This window comes from Anabrus simplex, chromosome 1, assembly GCF_040414725.1.
Source record: "Anabrus simplex isolate iqAnaSimp1 chromosome 1, ASM4041472v1, whole genome shotgun sequence".
In the NCBI taxonomy this organism is placed as follows: domain Eukaryota; kingdom Metazoa; phylum Arthropoda; class Insecta; order Orthoptera; family Tettigoniidae; genus Anabrus; species Anabrus simplex.
The window spans coordinates 1,394,210,674-1,394,232,752 of record NC_090265.1 but is presented as its reverse complement, the minus strand read 5'-3'; positions in this window follow the sequence as shown (position 1 = coordinate 1,394,232,752).

Sequence of the window (22,079 nt, the reverse complement as noted above, 5' to 3'; positions counted from 1 at the left end):
GTTTCATGCCCTACATTAAGTGATCGACAACGAACCTGCCGGTTACCACGGCAACGTCTCTGGCTGCTTACCAGCAGGAAAGTACTGTAGTGCCCTCTCCGTCGTCATTCCTGTAAACTCGTGGTTGTTCGTTGAGTAGAAAGAAAGAGAGACACCAACCTGCCATTCTGTGGTGCATTTCTCTCTTTATAATCGTAACTCCCCATCTCATTTGTGAATTGCATTAGGCAAGTTAGCCTGCAGTTATAGTAGGAATTCCCAAACTAGACTCTGAATAGCAGTAGGAAACGTGGCTTGCCATTATGATCAAAACTTACCAACTCCCACCGTATATTAGAAGCAACGTTCGCGGTCCTCCCGGTAAGTGGATCTCGGATAACGCTATGAGACATGCTATTTAATATAATCTTTCTCATTGCGTGTACAGTAATTTACGTAGAAATCCGAAGCACGGGTACACCACTTATGGAGTATCAACAATTTTGTTCTAAATGTTTATTTTGTCTCTCGTGTTTCGTTTGTTTCACACTTACACATTGAACTGCGTTATGAAATCGTGAATGTTTTCTTTAATGATATCCGTGCAGTTGGAAGTAGCTCTTTATTGAATGTATCCCCAAGTGCGTATCGTAGATGTTATCTGGCTTTCCACAAGAGTATTATTCGGTAACTCTCAGTGTTCTTTACTTGCAGTGGTGAAAGATTATCCTCCCAAACCCTTCTCTAACCAGAACTGTTTCTGCAGTCCGGTTTAGCATTGTCTAGTCTGATGATACAGCACAATACGAGCAGTCCATTGTGTGTTCACTACGGGGCTGGGAGCCATTATTGAAGCTAATCAGCAGACGGACACTGCTATGATATTCGGGCTCCTTCATCAACCTTAATAGCCCAATATCCAAATAAGCGTTCACAAAATGATGCTTTCTCGGGCTCCTGAGTTCGCCAGCAGGCTAATAAAAGGGAAATGTTACAACGACAGATTTGTGGTTTAACATTTCAGTTCCAAGAGAGGGAAGGGAGAGGATAACGTTAATACAGAGAAGTGGTAGTAGCGGTGGTGTTGAAAACAACTGCATCATCACTCTGGCTGTGGTAATGGTGGTAATAATTGTTTTAAAGGGAAAGCAGCCATCCCCACTTACTGCTAGTCAGCCAAGTAAATAAAGAAATTTCGAATCTTCAAACATACAGATCTCGGCATAAGAACGAGCCACAAGGTGAAAATTAAAGAAAACTGTTGAATTGGTATGAAAATATGAGTTGATCGACGAATATCGGACATGAATGACTGAAGTAAGGAGTCCGGCACTAACATGTGGAAGCAACGTCAGACTCAGCTCGAGGTCCACTGTCTTCAATGGCAGCAGCAATCTTTCTGCCAATAGGATACAAGAACTCCGCGTTTTGTATGTGTGAATAAGCTGTGATGGGGTTGAAATCTGTTGATATTATGTGTTTCCGAGGTCGCTCAGTGCATTTGTTCAAAACCTGAACTTCCTCCCATAAAGCCAATGGAGAGTGGTTTACTTTAAATTGGATAATGTCAATAATCTTCATGGCAAAAATTTTGCGAAATGTCTTCTTCTGCCTAGATGTACCCGTATATTTCTTAACTAGATTTGAAGTTTATGCTTACAAATCTCAAAAATCTTTGTTGATCATCCTCTGCACAAGGAAATAGTTCTTCATTCGGGTCTTTTCTACTAGTCTATACCAGTCCTCTGGATTAAAGACATAGTCCACTTTCCTAATCGCTTTCTCAATAATATCCAGGGTCTTTCATAAAGAATGAACCGATTTCGAAGGGTTATTGCGCCGTACTCAAGCCACGCAGCGGATCGAGTCGCATATCATTACAAAGGGCGTGGCCTCACATTTCTATTAGTAGTCAGTAGAGTGATCCGCGCCTTCCTCCCCTTTCCTCCCCGCCCCACCCCCGACTCCTTAACAGTGTATTGGTCGACACACTGCTACAGATCGTGCTCTACTCGCATGGCCTCCCAGATCCCCAGACCTCATTCCTCGCGACTTCTTCCTGTGGGATACGTCAAGGACAAAATTTATGTTCCGGGACTACCCACTACACTGGATGACCTTCAAGAGCGGACAACATGTGTGATCAATTCTGTAGATCGTGATATACTGCAACGCATTTGTTAGGAATTGTCCCATCGCCTTTATGTGGTCCGTGCTGCTGGTGGTAGTCATATTGAACACTTGAAGGACTAAACTTGAACATCAGTGAAAAACCTGTGTCTTACGTTTAATCTTGTACTACTGACTGTTGGGAAAATATAGCTTGATGATATCGGTTCATTCTTCATGAAAGACCCAATATATGGAAAATGCAGGGTACTATGTGCAGTACTTTAGTTTATTCTTAACATTTAGTGCAAGAAAAGTTAAAATTTACATGCAGTACCAAAATGTACTGTACGTGCAAGTGATGATTTCAAAACATTTTAGAAAAGCGTTTTTAACAACCAGGATTCACTCACAAGAACAATGAGCAAATGCACAGATGGGTAGCCTAATATCGTTCCGTTATGATGATACAGTGAAACTTGCATGTAAATAATATTCGTCCATTTTTTTAAAAATCAGGAAGGACCGGACATCATAAAAAGATAATTGTGGTAATGGTGAGTATTGTTTCAAGGACAATTAGGCAAATATGATCTCTCTACACTAATCAGAGGAATATATGGACGAGTTACGACCCTTTGAAGACTGAAGATATTGATGAAAGGAAGAAAAAGTCTACTATGGGCGTGAAACTGGAAGAAACCATAAACTTTGCAATTGAAAATACCCTCACAGACTCGCTCACTCAGGGCTATAGTTGGTACGATGCTTTTAGTCAGGAATTAGTTCAAAATTGTGCGAGTGTCTCGGTATTTTATGTGCGACCACAACTTCACATGCAAAATATGGTATTGCTAGACAAAGACGTCTCCTAATGCATTTCAACGGTGCTATTTGCCAGCATCTTAATCCACTAACTGCTGACGACGCAGAACGTCGCGCCACAAGACGACGCTGGTCTCAGCATGGGAGACGTCGTCCTTTCTCCTTCGCGGAAGCCTAGACAAAGAGACTTATCGGGCTCCGGCAGTCGCCCTGCTCGACCTCCAGTGACCTCTTACTCTGCGCAATCAGCAAGAGCAAGCAATCAGCAGTGAAACAATGGTATTGTAATAGGAATAGATGTCCCACTTCTGTGGTGTTCTCCGTTCAGTACTGGACCTCGACGTATAACCGAGAATTTCATTGTTCTTAGTTTCTTATCAGGATCAAGCTATCTTCCGTTTATGATATCGTCATAAAAGTCATATTCCATCAGATCATATAACAAAGTTATCAAGTATTTCTGTGTGATACAAGTTTCTCCCAAGGGATGCTCTTGCTGTACTTTCTGCAGGACTCAAAACTAAAATCAAATCGGCCACACAGAGGCAGTAAAACACTTTTATAACCACCTTAGAAATAAAGAAATAAAACAATACACTGTTATTCCAGCACAAAGTGAATGTAAAAAATTCTTGGGACAGATTGAATTCCAGGTTCCATTTAATTTAGCTCTCTGTAATCCTGTGAAGATTGTAAAATAAATTAGTTCGCCTAAATCGCTGAGGAATAAATATTCCAAGAAGTACGAACCAGAACATATAGTGCGTTCAAAAACTGAAATACAGTGAAAAGAGACATTTACAGCAGTATTTTATGGTGCCTTTGCTGGCGGGACCTAGTGTTTACAGTACACTATGTCCTCTGGTATGGGCTAGAGCAATTTTGTTACTTTCATTGATCTGTCTCAGCTTTATCCTTGGCTTTGACAAAATAAAAGTGACTGAGGTATGAGTGATACTAGTAATGCCATTCCTTCTGCAGCCAGTCCCTGCTATGAATGGTGTGAAAATATTGCTCATAGGGTCGGTTGGTGCATGCATTTCAGTGGGCTTGGCAGACTGATATGTAATAGCAACTTCTGGCTCAATGAGGAAAGCAACGGGAAACTATCTCGCTCCTCATTTCCCTAGTACGCCTCTTCAGTGATGCCTAGGCCATCTATGACAGCTGATGGCGGAGCTGTTGAGGATCCAACCAGCCTTCGGGCTGAGAACTAAACATACATACATTTTATGATGACAGCTACCAAATTTTCACGACAAAATTTCTAGGTTGAATAAAATCTACAAATCTGATAATGTGTGAAAAATGATAGTTTGCAAACTTCTCATACATCGTTATTATTTCCGGCTCCATGGCTAAATGGATAGCGTGATGGCCTTTGGTCAAAAGGATCCCGGGTTTGATTCCCGGAGGGGTCAGGAATTTTAACCAACATTGGATAATGTCGCTGACACGGGGGGCTGGTTGTATGTATCGTTTTCATCTTCGTTTCATCCTCGTTACGACGCGCAGGTCGCCTAAGGGAGTCAAATAAAAAGACCTGCACCTGGCGAACCAAACATGTCCTCGGACACTCCCGGCACCGAAAGCCATACTCCATTTCATTTCATCGTTATTTTAGCGAATGAAAGGAAGTTTCTCCCAAAATGTATATTTTCTACAATCCGTTCTTGGAGAAGCTTACAAACCCAGCTCTGAGTGTCCTCCGCTACGTGAACCTGTGGTTGGCAATTATTCAGATAACAAGACTATTCAGAAAAAGGTTAATCTACTTTATAAATACTTTTGAATATTGCAGCTCTCTAAATTTTGAACTCTTTCTTATATCAAGTGAACTATATAATGCGCCAAAATTGCATCTAAGTAATATAAACTATTCCATCCTACTTGTATACAGAGTTATTCACCTAAGAAGTTGCACCAGAATAAGTTCTAATCCAGTGAAGATATCGATATTATGTGTCCATATTCTTAAATGGCATTATGGAGATCGTAAGACATTGTACAACGTTTTTCTGTGGGAATTTTGATAATGGAGATATCGTCACCAACTTTTATTTTTTTAAGTGGAACTATAGTAATTTATATCAATAGCAGAAACGTTACTACTTTTACGAATTCACACATCAGACAATTACTTTTTGAAATATCAATTTTAACTCGCGGTTCTAGTGGCTGAGAACGGGCCCTGGTCTTGCCGTATCAGACGGCGCTGGTTAATGCAAGCTGCTTCCTTCTTGTGACTCCCGGCAAACAACAGGTATTCTACAGTACGTACTAGCATATCTCGTAAATACAATCCGGTGTCTTCTTTGGATCTGCTACGTGTTTATGACAGCCAAACCAAAGACTATCGCTCACGACATTCAGTGTCTGTATAGGCCTATATAATATTAAATGGGTCATAGTTCGAATTACTAGTGTAACTGCAATGTGTGTGCAAAACAATTTTCACTTAATTGATGACCAGTTCTGAATTGTTTAGGAATGTAGAGTATTTTGGGAAAATAAATAATATAAAATTTCCATTATGTCATTCCTGACATTTTCTGGCGTGCCATGGTGCAGGGCTTCATCCAAGATGATACGTTTCTATCCGAAATTTGTTGTACTTTGACCCCTTTGTGGCCCATTTCGGATTCTGCACTACTTTTCGAACCACCATATTTGTATGTACAGTATTTAATGTTTGGGGCCTATGACCTAGATATTAGGCCCCTTTAAACTACTAGCACTATTGGTTGATTGATTGATTGATTGATTGATTGATTGATTGATTGATTGATTGATTGATTGATTGATTGATTGATTGATTGATTGATTGATTGATTGATTGATTGATTGATTGATTGATTGATTGATTGATTGATTGATTGATTGATTGATTGTTAATCATATGTATGCTTTTAGTATATCCTCCGAAATAAAGTCTGCATAAACTTTGAATATCTCGAACTATACCACGTATCAGCACCATGCTGCTGTCCGTAATGATTCAGTCTGCTGTTACGTCTCTTGCTGGTGAGAAGTCGATATGGCTTGCATTGCCAAGCAAGACAGAGCCTATTGAGATTATGTCGAAACGTCGGCCACACGTCAAACCAGCTACCCACGACGTGGCACTACAGACCTCGTCACCATGCACAATAGCTGGCTTTAGCTTTGATCACACAGATCTACAAAGTTATATAAATAGTATATTTGAGCATAGCATAGGAGCTGATGAAGCTTCGGCATAGTAATTTATGCTTGTTTATTTTTTGTTTATAAAAATGCCATTTGTTCGCGGCGTCGACCTAGAAAGATCTTTTGCCCCTACTTGCACCATATGTGAGGAACCTGCGTGTATTTTGTAAATGGCGGAAGTGTAAAGTGTTGAATTTGAGGAAGGGAACGTTATGGACGACACGGACACCCAGTCTCCAGGATAGCGATATTAATCATTTAAATTTTAAACCCCTGACCCGGCTGGGATTCGAACCCGTGACCGCCGGGTGACAGGCGGGCGCGTTGCCCTCTACACCACGTGGCCGGTCACTTTATGCTTAGTTATCAATGTGTAATGCCTTTGCTGGCAGGACCTAGTGTTTACAGTGCACTATGTCTTCTGGTAAGGGCTAGAACAACTTTGTTACTTTCATTGATCTGTCTCTGTTATATCCTTGGCTTTGACAATATGAAAGTGACTGAGGTATGCGCGATGCTAGTAATGCCATTCCTTGTAAAGCCAGTCCCTGCTATGAATGGTATAAAAATGTTGCTCATAGGGTCGGTCGGTGCATGCATTTCAGTGGGCTTGGCAGACTGATATGTAATAGCAACTTTCGGCTCAGTGAGGAAAGCAACGAGAAACTACCTCACTCCTCATTTCCCTAGCACGCCTCTTCAGTGAGGCCTAGGCCATCTATGACTGCTGATGGTAGAGCTGTTGAGGATCCAGCCAGGATTAGGGCTGAAGACTGAACATATACATCACTGTGTAACGGCTGATAAAAGACTTGCACTACTTAGGTTCAAAACTCAAAGCTTCCATCAGATTAACAACTTATTCGAGCTGTTGTTTATATTAGTACACGTACAGCATTTGTGTAACATAGTTTAGAAATGACTTCAAGTTAATATCATATCAAGAATAACTTCTATATTCATGAAAACTAGTATCAGAACTACCGCAACATTTGATGATTGATGATGTTGATGCATTAAGGAGCAGTACAATTAAGCTAATTTCTACAATATTTCAACCTTTACGTGACGGATGATATATGGAATTTCTATATTAATAAAATTCCTAGTCAGAGTAATAATAACTTATTCATTCATGTACCCAAAAGATAAATATTTATGTCCAACTCAGTAACATTTAGTTTTCTGTGTGTACAAAGGAATACGATGCAAAGACTAGTAGGAGTTTAGTTGAGTGAACTACGTTTGATATTCCTTCTTGCTTGTTTGTTAAGACGGGATGTATCTCAGACTATCAAGCATTTGCTTTCTGAGCCCGTGTTGACGGATTTCACTCTGTCTCAGTCCGGTGATATTTGAAGGCACTGAACTCACAGCCTCGTCCCTGTAAATGTGTCTCTAAACTCAGAGAACTCCTGCAGGACAACATTCCGGCAGAATGATGTTTCTGAAAATTGAAGGAGTAGTTAGTGGAACATAAAACCAATATTATTATTATAAACTTACTGTTTAGACTTATTACGTGAATGATTGGTATCGCTTACGGTGGTTACAAAGAACAGAATTGTGTTTATGTGACGCAACTTGTTTACGCTCGAAATAACATTATGAATTTAATTTTTATGTACATCAATAAGGTATTCCATATTAGGTAAAATACTGAGATAAAAATAGCGGTGGAATAAAATTGAAGTTTTGTGGCTTATTCATCTGGAAACTATGTGTTTTGCTGTAATGAGTTATATATTTAACTCTTTCATTCTTTTTCTTTCTTTTTTTCTTTTTTCTTTTCTTCTCATTTACGTTGTTCCATACGATTTCAGGGCCCACATACTTGCACTGTTCATGGCAGTTCATGGTATTCTCGGGGTAAAATTGAACTTATTCATGTCTTCATTAAAGTGATCCATCTACCGCTCATTCGTGAGCCCAAGGCTTCAAGAAAGCCTTCGCTTTTCCATTGCTTGGAGAGGTTGTCAGTATACTGATGTCTCCGGCCAGCATTTCATTCCATGGAGGAAATCCTTGGTGTGCAACGGTCTTATAAATTTTCGTCTCGACTTGTTCAAACATTCGTCGATCACAAAAGACTGCGGTAAAGGATCTCCATTTCATCCATGCTGTGTATACGCTGTTACGGGCGTCTGGGGGTATATCACCTTCGTAACGAATAACTGAGTCAAGGTATTTGAATTTTGTGGTCTTCTTCGTCGATATTGAGTCCCACCTCCAGAGAATCCACTTTCTGAACATTCGGCTTCCTTCTGTCGTTTTCGAGGCATATCTTCAAATGGTATGTATGCCGCTGTAATTTTAAGCGGCTATCTGACACTACAAAGACGGCGTTGTAGTACATGGCTGTGATGTCAGGAGATCAGCGGTTATTTTGTTCATGCAGAGGTAAAACAGTAGTGGTGCGAGAGAGCTGAATCTTCTTGGATCCCTGCCCTGATATCAATGGATAGTGAAGTGCTATTTAGACAATGAAGCACACTGTTCACACATTACGGTAGTAGTTTCGTCCATTCGATATAGCAAGTGATATATTTCCATAGAAGTCCATTACCTCACTTGTGTTGTGAATTGATATGCACAACCTTATACATAGCCTACTACCGAACTCGATAGCTGCAGTCGCTTAAATGCGGCCAGTATCCGGTATTCGGGAGATAGTGGGATAGAACCACACTGTCGGCGGCCCTGAACATGGATTTACATGGTTTTCCATTTTTACACGAGGCTGTACTTTAATTAAGACCACGACCGCTTCTTTCCCTCTCTTAGCCCTTTCTTGTCCCATTGTCGCCGTAAAACCTTCCAGGTGTGATTCCAGCCGGACGATTTATTCACATGATTGACTAAATGAAGTGAATATTTCCATATTCACGTTCCCCCTCTACACTGCAAGGACTGAATGGCTTTGAAGTCATTTAGCAATTCGCCAACGTACTCTTCCAAGTTTTCACGTGACTAGACGTATTTCTCTTAGAATGACTGATGGTTGGCAGCTTTGTTAGCAGAGCTGTATAAGTGCCTACCTTTTCAATCTGCTATGAGTATTGGTGACTGAAGATGAATAATTGCAGATTTATGTAATTACTTTCTTTCATTAATTACAAAACCGAGCCTGTTGGCTGTGAAGTTAGGAGCGCGCAGCTGTGAACTGCTATTCGTGATAGTGGATTCGAATCCCACTGTCGGCTTCCCGTGAATTCCGATTTTCACACCAGGCAAATGCTGGGACTGTACCTCTATTAAGACCACGGTCGTTTCCTTTCCACCCCTATCCGTTTCCTATCTCTTCCTCGCCATCATACTTATCTGTGTCGGTGTGAAGTAAAGGCAATTGTATAATAAATAAATAAATTGAAAACATGAGAAAAGTTAGTCAAAATCGTTGTTTCGCTAAATTAGAAAAACGACCATATAAAATTACTAAAAGTCAGAAAATATATATTTATAATGCGATTTTGAAACTTGCAGTCAGACAAGGATGAAAGGCTTGTGCAAAGGCCATACCGGGTTCCAAAGCGGTAAACGTCTCATTTACACAATGTTGCCACCATGATGTTGCTGGCGCTACCTTGTCCTTTTTGCTTTACGATGAAATAGCAACTGATCTAGTCTTGAGATAAAATTTACAAAATGCTAAAAAAGTACTTCAGTACTCAATGTATTGAACACGTCAAGATTGAAGAGTGTATAACCTTGCGATTTACAATTGCATCTACTGTGATGATTAAGAAAGGTGTTTGTTGCATCTACGAGGATACTTTCCAATGATACAACCTGTAAGCAGCACCAATATTTTATTTTTTGTTAGTACCATATGCTAATGTCTAGTAGAAGACTGAATTGTCCAAATACTGCAAAAATGGTTGATTTAGAATACAGTGGTCACGTGGTGTTCATATAAGATATGATGAACATTACATCTAGGTAGCAATAGAATAATTCAAAACTTGCTTGCCTGATATGTTGCATCTGGAAGAAAGATCAAATTGGAGAAGGTTATAAATAATATAGAGTAGGCTGCAAAGTTAATTTTCACATCAAGAAAAATGCATTAATATTGAAGCAGAATCTGAAAAAATTGTCCCCAAAAATGGAGAATCGCAATATAAAATTAAGAGCCTAATACTATACTTAATAATTTTAATAACAAGTTGTGTGGAGTAGTAAGAATCCACTCATCCGATAGAGGTGCATTCGTGGCTTCAGTTTCATCTCCTTCCTTTTTTACTTCCTACTGGTTTTTCCCACTGTTGCCAGTCCACAAAAAGGTTTTCTATTGTTTACGAATTTTACACCAGGCAAATACCGAAGCATTGCCACATTTAAGGCTATGATCACTAACTTCCCATTCCTAGCCCTGTCTCACCACACTATCAACAAAAGAATTGTCTGTATCAGTACGACGAAAAACTAAGTCAATCCTTTTATAAAAACGTACGCTTAGCAAACGCAAAGGCTCGGTTGGAATTTTAAATGAGAAAATTAATTCAGAAGAAGTCGATGCTGCGATTCGAAAACACGAATCTTATGGTATTAGCTGCCATCCTCGGTGGCCTTAGATCGTTACCCGGTACTGCTAGAGATTAAAGAAATGCGCGAGGGCTGGTATGTAGTTAAAATGGCACATGCATATTACCTCCATTGGAGATGTAGTGAAAGGATCTGCATGAACTCGGGACAAGGATACAAGTTTATTTTGTCAGGATCCATTACTAAATAATCAGTATGCTATCCTTTGGGTTCAAGGAGACTCAGGTACTATTCAGATGGCTCAGTGGCTGGGTGTGTATGCAATTTTCAACATACTTTTTTTCCCTTCCTTTTTTGCTAGTTGTTTTACGTCGCACCGACACAGATAGGTCTTATGGCGACGATGGGGCAGAGAAGGGCTAGGAGTGGGAGGGAAGCGGCCGTGGCCTTAATTAAGGTACAGCCCCAGCATTTGCCTGGTGTGAAAATGGGAAACACCGGGCGAGTTGGCCGTGCGCGTAGAGGCGCGCGGCTGTGAGCTTGCATCCGGGAGATAGTAGGTTCGAATCCCACTATCGGCAGCCCTGAAAATGGTTTTCCGTGGTTTCCCATTTTCACGCCAGGCAAATGCTGGGGCTGTACCTTAATTAAGGCCACGGCCGCTTCCTTCCAACTCCTAGGCCGTTCCTATCCCATCGTCGCCATAAGACCTATCTGTGTCGGCGCGACGTAAAGCCACTAGCAAAAAAAAATGGGAAACCACGGAAAACCATTTTCAGGGCTGCCGACAGTGGGGTTCGAACCTACTATCTCCTGAATACTAGATACCGGCCGCACTTAAGCGACTGCAGCTATCGAGCTCGGTATTTTCAACATACGTAAGGGCCCATCCTTATAGATGCGCTGCTTGCCTGTAAGGTGTCAACTCGCAAGGCCCCTCCGGAGGCCATGCAATATTAATATAGTTAGCGCAATTTACTGCTCATGATTCAAACTATCGTATTATACATGTGTATGAATATTGTATTATATATTTCTTATATTTTCTGAGAAGGTGAAATATCTTTGTCGTTAGGGTACGACAGTTTCTCCGCTTTCACCGTGTAACTCGCGCAACCCCTCCCTTGCGCACCCTATCCGCTGATTAGAACGGCTGCCTGACTCCAGTACAGCGGGTCTCTTGACAAACTGCCACCATTACGTTTCATTTAGTATTTCGTCACGGTGCACTGCATGCTGTCGAAACATTTGCTAAGCTGAACAGCAGCTCGTGGAAACATTGCCTGTAGTTAAAATGAAAAATGTTGTTGCGTTTAATAAACTGCTAGTAATTTTAACCCTGAGCAACTGCAATATTAGGAAATGTCATACACAGTAATGATAATAGCCAGAGGTTCACTAAATGTGCAGTTCTTATTCTTTATTATCACATTATTTGAACCATATGAGATTTCCTTGATGTTGCCATTCAATTTAGCAACTATTTTTCTGCCTCTAACAATTATAGAAACTTATTGAAGATAGAGAGTTACATGAATAGGAACACACAATAAGACGAAGTGACAGGTCAGTATCAGAAGAGGGAGCGACAAAGACAAACAAGTAAACTATAACCTTTTACCACCTGTATTTATCCTTATCCTTCTTGTCTCTTCCCTTTTCTTGTGTTTTCCCGGCTTTGTTCTTATGCCACACTTCCCATATCAAGACTGAAGATCAGTGAAGATGGCCCCTCAATGACTCCTGGCGAATGTGGGAGCATGTTTGGGGACGGAGAAGATGTTGATCTATAGGAACTGGGATTGATAAGAAGGGAGCCTGCCTGTATCGGGAAGACATTGTATAAATATATAGAGACTGCCTTTGTCCTTTTGTGTTTTCATGTTTGCCCTTGCCTCCTTTTCTGTTCCTCCCCCGCCCTTCCGATACTCGCTGATATAATTATTGTGTTTTCTGCTGTTCCTATGTTCCTATTCATGTCTCTATCTTTCTATGTATGACTTGAAACTAGCTTAGTTATTCTTCCACCGGTTTATATTGGAGACAATTATCAGGGACCGAGTGAGTAGCTGCGCTGCTTGGTTCACGTAGCTGTCAGCTTGAATTATGGAGATTGTCGGTTCAAATCCCACTGTCGACAGCATGAGATGTTTTTCTCTGGTTACCAATTTCACACCAGACAAATGCTCTGGCTGTACCTTAATCAAGGCTACGGTTGATTCCTTCTTGCTCCTAGTCTTTTCTTGTTCCATCATCGCGATAAAACCTATGCGTGTCGGAGTGACGTTAAGCAAATTGTAAAATTCAAAATAAAAACGGTCATAAAGTTAAGATATTATTTCTCGGCTAATTCCACGCCTACCTACAACATTGCCTTAGATTATGGGAATCAGCACTTGATACTTCCCTCCCCTCTCAAAATATCACCAAGGCACGAAATTTTCCTTCACCGAGCGAGTTGACCGTGTGCTTAGGGTCATGCAGCTGTGAGCTTTGCATTCGGGAAATGGTGAGCTCAAACCCCATTGTCGGCATCCCTGAAGATGGCTCTCCGCGGTTTCCCATTTTCACACCAGGCAAATGCTGGGGCTGTACATTAATTAAGGCCACGGGCCGCTTCCTTCCGACTCCTAGCCTTTCCTCTCCCATCGCTGGCGTAAGATCTATCTGATCGGTGCGAGGTAAAGGAACTTGTAAAAAAAAAAAAAAAAAGGGAATCCGTCCATGGTTTGAGACATAATACTCAAGTCCACCCAAAAATTGTGAATAAATAATTTAGCATTCTGTGTATAACAGCAATTTATCTGTATGCTGTAGCAGTAACAGCTTGCGGCGAAAAGCTACAACCCTACGTGGATTAAATAACATTGACCGTAAACCGTGCCATTCGACAGTATTGGACCTCGCAACCTGGGCTCAGAAAGCAAGCGCTCTACCTTTAGAAGCATTCAGCTGGCGAGTAACTAAAATATGTAACCTTGAAACAAATAGTTCATTATAAGAGAATTACACTGCCACGCACGATATCATCTGGAGCATAATATGATGACAGCTGAATATATTTGGGATTTATCCTGTGTATTGAATACACCTTTCCGTGACAATGCCTACAACGTGTATTAAGAACAACGGTCTAGGTATAATAAAACTGCACTATGAAACTCTTCTTCATACAATCGTTTATATGTTTCCATGAGGAAGAGGGGACAATATACGAGGTGGATCAGACTACCCTTTATAATTCTTTGCCGCTGGTTAATACCTAAATGCGGCATTATTTTTATGTGAGCTGAAGTGAGAAGTTAGTCTGAAAGTTTCCACCCTCCGTTGTTGGTTCTCGTAAACACTACTACTTTGCAGTTTTATTCCGCTATTTTCAGTTCTGTTCAGTGGTAAGTGTCGATGACGGAAACCAAGCTGCTCATTTTTACTTTCTTGTCGGAGATAATAGCGAGATTAGGGTTCCTTCTTCACCGATTGCGTTTATTGTATAACACTCAATTATTGCGTGTTTACATGCAGGAGTTACACACATAGATTTATAATTTATAACCGTACCTAGTAGAAAAACTCTCTCCGAACAGAACGGGGTAATGTTGCGCACACTGCGCACAATTACCCTAATTCATTTTCAACACAGAGTAAGTCAACAACTTCCCATTTATGTTATCTGATGCCACGTAATCACCAAATAAGAATAGAAATCAATCCCTACTCGGCTGAAAATTTGAAAGAGGACTATGATTGCAAACCGTACTATGTCCACTTCTGGACAAAATTTAGTTTGATTCCATATAGTTCCGCATGTGCTCTTTCATGCAGTTAAATCAAAGTGGCTGAAAACACATTTAATGCTAGTGAAACTTAAGCTGAAAAATTAGTTGCCGTTGAAAACCGTATTTTTTCTATGAAAGTTTTCACTCAAATTGTGTTAAGCCCACGGATATATCATGTCACGCTGAATACAACGGAAACTCTTGTTGTGTTGTGTTGTCATGTTGGCCACTATGCTGTTCAGGTGCCAATCTCGAATAATAAAACTACGCAGCTTTACTTGCGTTTTATTTTCCAGGTGGAGCACTAAATATGAAAGCCTAAAATATCGGAAGCTCATAAAACTGATCAACAATAAGATTACATTGACCATTGTTTGTTGTGATATGATGTACCTCTTCTGTTGCCACTCATCTCTTATGGATGGTGTTACTGCTGCGTCCAGGGTAAAGCAGCATGTCCGAATATTGGCGGAAAGTAGCTGGAACGGCTGGTAATTGCAAAATTGAATGAAGTGAAGTGAATTCACTTACTTGTTTAACGATTACAAACACAGGAGGTAAGGAAAGGAAGTCTACAAGAAGAAAGTTACAAATTAATGCCTAATTTATTTACAAATTATAGATCATCTGGAATAGGTCCGAGTCGTTGGCTGAATGGTCAGCGTACTGGCCTTCGGTTCAGAGGGTCCCGGGTTCGATTCCCGGCCCGGTCGAGGGTTTTGACCGCTTCTAATTAATTCTTATGGCTCGGGAACTGGGTGTTTGTGTCCGTCTAAACACTCTCCTGATCATATTCACACAACGTACCACACTACCAACCACCACAGAAACACGCAATGGTGATTACATTCCTCCATATAGGGTTGGCGCCAGGAAGGGCATCCGGCCGTAAAACAAAGCCAAATCCACATGTGCGACGCAGTTTGTATCCGCGATCCCACAGGTGTGGGAAAAGCTGTAGGAAAAGAACGTCTGGAATAGCAGACAGAAATCCGGACAATTTCCCGAATAAGAAGACAGGGGACATTCGTCGACCAGTATCTTTGATGGTTTGTCTGGGAAATATTCACTTGCATGTTGAACTCGGAACATTCCCCCACTTGAGCAGCAGGTCAGCACATCAACCTTGATTTGTTCACATCCTGTTCAGCTTCGGCCACGTTCTCCGAGGCAAATTCAGAGTCAGCTTTAGTACTGCCTCTGATAAGGCTATGCAGAAGCGGTGGTGAGCTGTTAACCCATTCTTCCTTCCAGACCGCATTGATATGAATGTTGATCTCTGCAAAATACTTAGCTCGGTTGAAACGACTGCTCGCGTCCGTGGCATACATTTAGGCCCTACACCTGTCCCCTTAGTGCTGCAAAGGAACAGTAACTTCAAAGCGAAAAACCGAATGATAATCCACGTGATCTCCTGGCTTTATTGCATTACCACAATCACAACAATAAAACACAATAATAATACCGGGAAAGTTGGCCGCGCGGCTGTGAGCTTGCATCGGCAGATAGTGGGTTCGAATCCCACTGTCGGCAGCCCTGAATATAGTTTTTCCGTGGTTTTCCATTTTCACACCACGCAAATGCTGGGTATGTACCTTAATTAAGCCCACGGCCGCTTCCTTCCTACTCCTAGGCCTTTCCTATCCCATCGTCGCCATAACACCTATCTGTGTCGGTGCGACATAAAGCCGCCAGCAAAAAAAAAGCACAATAATAATACCGTAATTAACAATATGTTCTTGATATTAATTTGACTTCTTCTCCTTTTTGGCCTTTTTCAAACTACTTGCCTGGCGTTGGCTTTCATCTGGATTAATCTCAGTTTTACGGCCGGATGCCTTTCCTGAATCCAACATAATGTGGAGGAATAAATTCATAATAGCATGTTTTTGAGGATGTTTGCAGTGTGATGTGTTGTATGCAAATGAATATGTGTGTTAAAAAGAGCATAGCGACTAAGCCCCACAACTGGAGGAATGAAGTAAACGCGCTTAAAATGCAGAGGAAATCCGAAAATCGAACCCGGAGCCCTCTGAACGCTGGCCACTAGGCTAAGTAGTCAGATGATCTAAATATTAATTCTTGTATTAACATTCAAAAAAATATCAGTCCGGTCAGGTCAAGTTTGAGCCACCTCTGTTGTCCTACTAGCATATTTCAGTCTTTCTTTCTTTGTGTTCATGTGATTGAATGTGCGTGGGAATGTTAATGTCGGTTAGTGCGTGATTTAAATGAATTTATCATTGGTTTCATAGAATTAAGGAATCCTCAAGAAATGCTCAATTATTTAAAGTGCGACAATAGTATCGCCTGAACCAGGCAAGAGGGCGGGTTCGTATCGCCGTAAAATATTTCGAGCCACGGCTTGCGTGATTGAGTTAGCAGGTCGGTAACGAAGTTCAGTCGGAAGCCACGAAGCGGGAAAGGGAAGCTAATCCTACGTGAGCGAGGGGAGAACGGAAACTCCAAGAGGGGCCGAGATAATATCACACACATATCAACAGTATTCTTCCACGAGGGAAGAAAATGATAACTTACCATCGTAGGTCACTGTCTCAGTTCCGAGCTGCGGCTCCCATGAATAGCGTATGCACACTTCCCGACAGAAAATTTGAGCCGACTCTTGTGCATCAGACTTCCTATACAGTACCTGCTCCCATGTTATGGTATTTCGTAGCAAAGTATGCCTTGTTTATTCTAAATATACATTTATATAACGCACCCTTCACGAATAAATTAGAATGGTTCTGTTAGCCTATGTTACGAAACATCAAGCAGCGTTTAAGACGTGTTTTTAGAGCACTTAAATATACATTTTCTTCACCTCAGAGCATCGACTGAGTTTGTGTACTAATAATAATTTGGTGTGGCTATTTCTAGTCTGGTACCGTCCTCTTAACGCAGACCCTCCGATGAGGGTGGGCGGCATCTGACGTGTATAGGTTACTGCGTGTTATTGAAGTGGAGGATAGTGTTTTATGTGGTGTGTGAGTTACAGGGATATTGTGGGACAGCCGCCGTGGCAATGGAATTAGCCATTAAGTTTAAAATCTCTGACTCGGTCAAGAATCGAACCCAGGGCCCTCTGAACCGAATAGCATTACGCTAGTCATTCAACCAAGGAGCCCGACAGTTAGTACGTTAATAGTGCAGGTAACATATTTTACCATTTTTCTCACAGATTGGTTTTTCAAGTATACTGTACATATTCTCTAGAGCCATTTACTGCATTAGCTTAATTTTTTTCCTGAACATGAACCTTCAAACTATCTGAATGATTTATAATGTCAAGTAAATGTGTACATTCTTCTACACAATTGTTTCAATGTGAGAATTTTAATAATGTTCTATTCATTTAAGGAATTGTTAATAATGAACATTAAGTTGATCCGAAAAGTAATTAATTCAATAAGACTGTAAATGCAGAGACTCAGGCCAGTCAGTTAGTTGGTTCTCTTGAAAAAGTACGTTGATTTTAGTGATATGATAAAATATTTATAACCAGCTATTAACAAATAATAATAACATGCTATAAAAAGCACAATATTTATATACATCATTTGAAAGGTCATTGTTTCCTTACAGTTCTTGCTTGGACTGAATGCTAACTTATTTTTATACATTTTTCGGTAAATATTAGAATTTCAGGTTAATATCTGGAGAACGCCCATTTATAGACTCTTCCTACCCTGTTCGCATCACATAACTGTACTATTTTAATATTTAAAATAATAAACCATTTAATCATGTAAAGTCGTTATAGAAACATAAAATTGTATCCCTTTATTAGCCAACTTTACATCTTAGCTACACAAGCAATCTCCAAGAATATTTAGCTGATGCGTCGAATGACTAACCCTCTACATGAATAACAGGAACTTCAACCAATCAACAGCTGCCTTTCGCCGGAATTTCATCCCTTTCGTGACCTATAATTTTATCGCGCTATGTGGATTTGCTATTATATAAATTCAGTTCAACAGAATAGCGAACTGAAACATCTTCAGTAACACATTTGAACACAGACCGAACAATGGGCAGGACGTAACTGTGTTACTCTGATGAACCCGACAGCTGACATATTGAGCGTCTAAATACAAAAATAAAACTTATTATTTTCTTCTGTTTACCCTCCAGGGTCGGTTTTTCCCTCGGACTCAGCAAGGGATCCCACCTCTACTGCCTCAAGGGCAGTGTCCTGGAGCTTCAGACTCTGGGTCGGGGAAACAACTGCGGAGGATGACCAGTACCTCGCCAAGGCGGCCTCACCTGCTATGCTGAACAGGGGCCTGGCGGGGGGATGAGAAGATTGGAAGGGATAGATAAGGAAGAGGGAAGGAAGCGGCCGTGGCCTTATGTTAGGTACCATCCCGGCATTTGTCTGGAGGAGAAGTGGGAAACCACGGAAAACCACTTCTAGGATGACTCAGGTGGGAATCGAACCCATCTCTACTCAGTTGACCTCTCGAGGCTGAGGGGACCGCGTTCCTGCCCTAATATTACTTTTCAAATTTCGTGGCAGAGCCGGGAATCTAACCTGGGCCTCTGGGCGTGGCAGCTAATCACACTAACCACTACACCACAAAGGCGGTCGTATACTGTATATAAGGTTAATTTTCCTTTATACACAGGTATACCAAAATGAACATAACGGAAAGTATTCTGATGGACAACATGGAGGCGTGACCAGTCTTAAGGAAAATAATGGACAAGAAAAATATCGTGAGATACGACCTAATGCTTCTTGGGTGAGTATGTGTATGCACTTTTATTGTCATTGTTCCATTATGTCCGGCTACGTGGCTAAATGGTTAGCGTGCTGACCTTTGGCCACTGGGCTCCCGGGTTCGATTCCCGGCAGGGTCGGGGGAATTTTAACCATAACTGGTTAATTTCGCTGGCACTGTGGCTGAGTGTATGTGTTGTCTTCATCATCATTTCATCCTCATCGCGACGCGCAGGTTGCCTACGGGAGTCAAATCGAAATACCTGCACCTGGCGAGCCGAAGTGCTCGGACACATCCCGGCACTAAAAGCCATACGCCATTTCATTTCATTTTTTGATGATGCAGTTGTTCAGTAAACAGTCAATATAATATACCACTATAGCTCTAGATTCATTCTAGATACATTCTGGAGCTCTCATTGTATCACTACAGACAATGAGCCCATTCCTTTCGATCTTGCTTGTACTTTGGGTCTTAGAAATTTTGCTCAAGCTTATTGATAATGATATCATTTGCTTCAACATTTCACTCACTATTATTATGGTTCTGGAGTCGGCCAAGTGCCGCAATTTAGTCCTGCAAAGTGGTACTAAGTGCAGAGAAGCTTTACCTTAGGTGAAAACTTTTCTCCACTTCTTAGAACTGATCTACGACTGTTCTGCTAATGCTCAAAAACTTGCAGCTAATTTGCAATTTGCCCTGTTTCAGGCATCAAAGGAGGTCCATCATGGCATTCTGATTATCAATAACTGCAAAGTAAATGACACTGGGATAACAGTGGAAAGTCTGGATGCTCTGCAAGAGCTAGTCAAGAGAATGGCTAATCAACAATATGGTCTCGATTTGAACACAAAGAAGCACGTTGTTTTCAGTAAAACCCTAGAATTATCAGGAATCCGACTCATCGAAGTGTTTTATCTAACTAGAATACACAGTTAATGAGTCAAGATCGAGTGCAGAACTTTGAAAGGTGGAGGAACGTATATAAATATGTGTTCCTTACTAGGCAGTCGAGATATGAACCTAAACCTGGAAAATGAGGGTTGTTAGTGACTATATCTTCTCCACTCCCTTGTACGGCGCTGAAGCCTTCTCGCAGACAATGGAAGAAAGGGTTCAGGTTTTCGAAGTGTGGAAGAATCAAAGAATTCCTCCGAGAGACCAAATGATTAACAAATATGTATTCCAAATAATGTATAGCCACTAAAAATAATGGAAGTGGCCAAGTAGAGAAAATCAGAATATTCCGGTTTCCTAATGAAGAGTCTACAGACGAATCACTCTTTTCAGGACATCGTAGGATGGAGAGTAGACGAAAAAAGAGGATCAAGCGGAAATAAACAATCCCTGAGGCTGTACGAAGGCTACGACCACTTCCTTCTCAAACCGAATCCTATCCCATTCCTCGGTCACCGCAAATCTTTAATGTTTTATCGGGACGTTAAACCACTAATAAAAGAATCGCCTTACTCACCAGTCTGAGAAAGTGACTCAATCTCAGTCCCAATTAACTCTTCAACGCAGCAAGACACAATGATAGCATCCTTAAGAAATAAAGAAGATGAATGAGAGGAAGAATTGTTGGCCGTGCGGTTAGGGGCGCGCAGCTGTGAGCTTGCATCCGGGAGATAGTGGATTCGAGCCCCACTGTCGGCAGCCCTGAAGATGGTTTTCCATGGTATCTCATCTTCACACCAGGCAAATGCTGGGGCTGTACCTTACTTAAGGCCACGGCCGCTTCCTTATCTGTGTCGTGCGCCGTAAAGCAAATAGCAAAAGAAAAAATAAGAGGCAGTATTAGTTTAATCTCGAATCAATGGTAAAGTGCCTGTCTCCGGATCCCAGACTTTTGGTTCTAACCCGACGGAGGTAGTCGGATTTATGAAGGGCGATAAAGCTTCATAAGGCAGTAGAAGTCATACGATATCGGCACGTAAAAGATCTCTTGCGACACATTTGGTGTTTATCCGACTTAAAACCCAGCCATAGAGCACTCAACAGAGCCCCGGTAGTCGACAGTCTGGTAAAATAAAATGGAACGTCGAAACTGACGTGCAGCAGCCTGAATGTTGTCGAATGAAAACAACTACTACTTAGTATCTGAGGTCACACGATTGTTGTTATTGTTATTCGTTCCATCAAGAAATAAATCCCTGTGAAAGAATATATTTCGAAAATAGACACTAACATATTCATTTATCTCCAAACTAGAGAATAAAACCCTAAGCCGCATTAACTGCAATGTCTCTCTTTTTTTTTAAACCATCACTTTTCTATCATGGAATGAGCAAGCATTGTTCGCAATATGCAACTTGCAAATCGTGTACGTAATTTATCGTAATATTCAAGCTAGTCTTCCTTTATCTTTTCTTAAACGCACTTCTTCTATCTCTGCTGTCTGCAGTGTCATGTTCCACTTGAGGTGAAAAATAAAATATATGGAGTGGGGACTAAAAATAGTTTAATGAGAATTTCTGCTAGAATATTAAAAGTGGTGAATCAGCATTCATCGGGATTTTGCTGTTTGCTTTGACGAACCTAACAACTCGAGAGCAAAATCTCCCTCTCCTTTCTGCTCTCCCCTTTTTTTCGTCCCCTTTTCTTCCCCATCCCCCGCTGGCAGTCAACCAGGCATGGGGCAATCGGCCGCGTATCAACACAATAAGCCAACCCCTGCTGACGGAGTTGGTTCGTTCAATGGGACACAGATTGAAAGTAAATATCTTTCGTAAGAAGAACTTGTATCTGCTTATGAGGTTTAGTCACACATCGGTGAATATGGAAAACGGGATTATAGCGAACATCCCAGTAAGGAGATTCTGTCTGAAAGTTTTATCTCATAAGTAATATAAGATAACCTATTTTCGCAGATAAGAAGTTTTATATGGACGTACTATGAACATTATGACTCTTTGAGTTTTATATGGGCTTCTCCTTTTTTTTCTCATAAAACTGGAAGGTATGAGGCAGGGCGGGACACCCTTATTAA